Below are 5267 nucleotides of genomic sequence, written 5' to 3'. Positions count from 1 at the left end.
TTCTAAATAACAGCAAAATATTAATATACAGTAGTCTATATTCAGAAGATGCTCATGTAAAAATATTTTAATAAAATAGAACGAATAAGGAAAGTGACCTTTCCAAAACAAAATGAAATAAGACAGAAAAATATGGTTATGAGGCAAATCCTCTTATAAATGACATTTTCAAAAGCGGACTAAGAAAGTAACTTGACTTTGAAAATAAAATAACAATAAAACCTTAATAACTGAGCAAACATTTAAGTACAACATAAAACAGTAAAAAACTTTTAAATTAAAAAACTCAGGGAATATAAAGTAATATTAACATAAGAGTATAATATTGCATTTAGGTGTAATCTAAATCAAATCCCTTATGATTATACAACAGAGGTGATAAATGAATTTAAAGGACTAGATCTGATAGACAGAGTGCCTGAAGAACTATGCCTCTTGACTAGATGGACATTTGTTGGCAAAGTAACACCTCCGCTTTTTAATATGCTATCTAGGTTGGTCATAACTTTCCTTCCAAGGAGTAAGCATCTTTTAATTTCATGGCTGCAATCACCATCTTCAGTGATTTTGGAACCCCAAAATGTCTGACACTGTTTCCACTGTTTCCCCATCTATTTCCCATGAAGTGATGGGACCAGATGCCATGATCTTAGTTTTCTGAATGTTGAGCTTTAAGCCAATTTTTTCACTCTCCTCTTTCACTTTCATCAAGAGGCTTTTTAGTTCTTCTTCACTTTCTGTCATAAGGATGGTGTCATCTACATATCTGAGGTTATTGATATTGCTCCCAGCACTCTTGATTCCAGCTTGTGCTTCTTCCATCCCTTTTCTCATGATGTACTCTGCATTTAAGTTAAATAAGCAGAGTGACAGCCTTGACGTACTCCTTTTCCTATTTGGAATCAGTCTGTTGGTCCATGTCCAGTTCTAACTGTTTCTTCCTGACCTGCATATAGGTTTCTCAAGAGGCAGGTCAGGTGGTCTGGTATTCCCATCTCTTTCAGAATTTTCCACAGTTTATTGTGATCCACACAGTCAAAGGCTTTGACATAGTCAATAAAGCATAAATAGATGTTTTTATGGAACTCTCTTGCTTTTTCCATGATCCAGAGGATGTTGGCAATTTGATCTCTGGTTCCTCTGCCTTTTCTAAAACCAGCTTGAACATCTGGAATTTCATGGTTCACGTATTACTGAAGCCTGGCTTGGAGAATTTTGAGCATTACTTTGCTAGTGTGTGAGATGAGTGCAATTCTTTGCGATTGCCTTTCTTTGGGATTGGAATGAAAACTGACCTTTTCCAGCCCTGTGGCCACTGCTGAGTTTTCCAAATTTGCTGGTGTATTGAGTGCAGCAGTTTCACAGCATCATCTTTCAGGATTTGACATCATCTTTCAGGAATTCCATCACCTCCACTAGCTTTGTTTGTAGTGATGCTTTCTAAGGCCCACTTGACTTCACATTCCAGGATGTCTGGCTCTAGGTGAGTGATCACACCATTGTGATTATCTGGGTCATGAGCATCTTTTTTTCCCAGTGCTTCTGAGTATTCTTTCCACCTCTTCTTAATATCTTCTGCTTCTGTTAGGTCCATATCATTTCTGTACAGTCATCAGGAAATCACAGGGGAAGTTTAGATGTCCTGGGTAACTCTATCATGTATGAAGAAATGAAAATATATCATGGGCTTTGGAGGAGTAAAACGTACATTCCTGTACACCTTATCTGTTCACCTTATCTGTCTCCTGAGAAACTTGTATGCCGGCAAAGAAGCAACAGAACAAGACTTGGACAGATGACTGGTTCAATATTGAGAAAGGAGTACAACAAATGTGTATATGGTCAACCTGCTTATTTAACTTATATGCAGAATACATTATATGAAATGCTGGGCTGGATGTATCACAAGCTGGTTTCAAGAATGCCAGGAGAAATATCAACCTCAGAAATGCAGATGATACCACTATTAAGGCAGAAAGAAGAGGTACTGAAGAGCCTCTTGATAAGGGTGAAAGAGGAGAGTAAATAACTGGCTTAAAACTCAACATTCAAAAAACTAAAATCATGGCAGCTGATCCAATCACTTCATGGCAAATAGAAGTGTAAAAATTGGAAGCAGTGACATGTTTTACTTTCTTGGGCAGCAAAATCACTGCAGAAGGTGACTATAGCCATGAAATTCAAAGATGCATGTTTCTTGGAAGGAAAGCTATGACAAACCTAGACAGTGATTAAAAGCAGAGAGTCACTTTGCCAACAAAAGTCTGTAATAGTCAAGCTATAGTTTTTCCAGTAGTCATGTAAGGATGTGAGAGGCCATAAAGAAGGCTGAGTTCTGAAGAACTGATGCCTTTGAATTGTGGTTCTGGAGAAGACGTTTGAGAGTCCCTTAGACAGTAAGGACAGTCAACCCTAAAGGAAATCAACATTGAATATTCATTGTATGAACTGATATTGAAGTTGAACTTCCAATGCTTTGACTACCTGATGCAAAGAGTCAACTTATTGGAAAAAAACTGATGATGGTAAGGGCTAAAGACAAAAGAAGGGGCCACAGAGTATGAGATGATTACATAACTTACTGACTAGCTTGGCATGAACTGGTGCAGTCTCCAGGAGATAGTGGAGGACAGAGGAGCCTAGAGTGCTGCAGTCTTTGAGGTCAGCTCAGTTGGTAAAGAATCCACCTGCAATGCGTAAGACCTGGGTTTGATCCCAGGGTTGGGAAGATCCCCTGGAGAAGGGAATGACTACCCACTCCAGTATTCTGACCTGGAGAATTCCATGGACTGTATAGTCCAAGGGTTCCAAAGAGTTGAACACAACTGAGTGACTTTCACTCAAACAGTCAGACATGATTTAGTGACTTAACCAGAAATTTAATGGATTAAAAATTTTATTGTGATGTAATGACCTTCTCTGTCTCTCTCTCTTTTTTAACCATGGTTAGATTATAGTTTATTTTATATGATAATAAATGCAGTCACCTTTGTTTTTTTTGTTACCATTTCCTAAAAATACATTTTTTCATACCTTCACTCTCAGTCTATGTGTGTCTTTAGTCTGAAGCGAGTCTTTTGTAGCTAGTATATCCCTGGATCTTGTTTTTTAAATCCATTCAGCTGTTTTATGTCTTTTCATTGGAAAATTTAATCCATTTATATTTAATGCAATTATTAATAATTAAGGACTTGCTATTTCCACTTTGTTAATTGCTTTCTGGCAATTTTATAGGTCAAATAGTAATTAATAAAAGTAAAGTATTAGATTTCCAAGTTAAAATAGCCATCCTTCAAGAAAGTTTTTTTTTTTTTTTTAATTTGGAAGTCACAGAAATCCTTTTGAAATGCAAATATATTGTTATGTATTTTACATGCTGAGATATATATTCCTTTGTTCTATAGTATGATCTAGTGAAAGAGATACTAGCGAAATTTCTGTTTCAGGGGTAACTGTTCAAAGTGCTTTCCATTGCTATTTAGTTATGCTACGAGTTCTACTCTGGTACATAAGGGAAGGCATACTATATATATTTAATTCTTAACTTTTATCACCTTTCTAAAGAATACGTTCATTAAAGATATCTTTGTTTTCTGATTTCAAGTGCTCTGTATTAAAAATGTGAAACTCTTTGATGATTAAGTGTTATAAGGGGGAAGAAGTGGTTAAAGGTTAGTGACTTGAGAGAGGAGACAAATGGAAGGAAAATGCTTATGAAAATTCATCAGAGACTACACTGAAGAAAATGGTATGGAAATTACTCTTCTGTTTCTTCTGCCAACTGATTATTAAAACTCTGTTTCACTTATTCCTCTGATGGAAGTAGATTCTTGGAGTAGATATTGGATATTGCAAATAATTAAGCAAAGCATTAGATCTCTAGATAGTTGAACAAATTTTTTCAGCTACACAGGAATCACTAGAAGGTCAATGAGAGTACAGTTAAAGGACAAATCTAGTCCTTTTGCCAAGCCTCTTTTTCTATTGAAAATCACATAAAATGCATACTTGAAATTAATACAATACTTATGTGACCTTTATAAAAATATTGTTGAAGATGAATGGCTAATTATTAAAAAACAGAACCTGTTTAAAAAGAGTGAAAATGAAATCCAACAATATAAACTTTATTAGGGATACATGCAAAGTTTTGATTTTAAGTTAAAAAACAAAACAGAAAAAGGCACAGATTAGAATCTGGACCATATGAATTTAGTTTCAAGACAAGGGAAAATATATGTTAGTGGTTGTTGGGAAAAGCAAAATTGGTTTAAAAAGTTTCCTAGAACTGCTCAGTACTCAGAGGGCACTCCCAGAAATAGTACAGGCTGTTTGTTTTTCAGCCCCAACCATGATGCAATGTTCAGTTTTGGTTGATGCACTAGACGATAGTCAAATTCATGGAAACTATCCAGAGTTGAGGGTTGCAATAATGTTTATTCCAGAGAAGAAAAGATCAATTAGACTATGGTATTACTGAAACTCAACACTCAAAAAACTAAGATCATGGCATCCAGTTCCATCTGTTCAGTTCAGTTGTGTCTGACTCTTTGCGACCCCATGGACTGCAGCACACCAGGCTTCCCTGTCCATCACCAAATTCCAGAGCTTACTCAAACTCATATCCATTGAGTCGGTGATGCTATACAACCATCTCATCCTCTGTCATCCCCTTCTCCTCCTGCCTTCAATCTTTCCCAGTATAAAGGTATTTTCAAACGAATCAGTTCTTTGCATCAGGTGGCCAAACTATTGGAGTTTCAGCTTCAACATCAGTCCTTCCAATCAATATTCAGGAATGATTTCCTTTAGGATGGACTGGTTGGATCTCCTTGCAGTCCAAGGGACTCTCAAGAGTCCTCTACAACACCACAGTCCAAAACCATCAGTTCTTTGGTGGTGAGCTTTCTTTATACTCCAACTCTCATATCCATTCATGACTACTGGAAATGCCATAGCTTTGACTAGATAGACTTCTGTTGGAAACTAATGTCTCTGCTTTTTAATATTCTGTCTAGGTTGGCCATGGTTTTCATTCCAAGGAGCAAACAACTTTTAATTTCATGGCTGCAGTCACCATCTGCAGTGATTTTGGAACCCAAGAAAATAGTCTCTCACTGTTGCCATTGTTTTCCCATCTATTTGCCATGAAGTGATGGGATCAGATGCCATGGTCTTAATTTTCTGAATGTTGACTTTTAAGCCAACTTTTTTCACTCTCCTCTCTCACTTTCATCAAGAGGCTCTTTAGTTCATTTTCACTTTCT

The sequence above is a fragment of the Odocoileus virginianus genome, chromosome 22 (genome assembly GCF_023699985.2).
Source record: "Odocoileus virginianus isolate 20LAN1187 ecotype Illinois chromosome 22, Ovbor_1.2, whole genome shotgun sequence".
NCBI lineage: Eukaryota > Metazoa > Chordata > Mammalia > Artiodactyla > Cervidae > Odocoileus > Odocoileus virginianus.
This window is presented reverse-complemented; position numbering follows the sequence as displayed.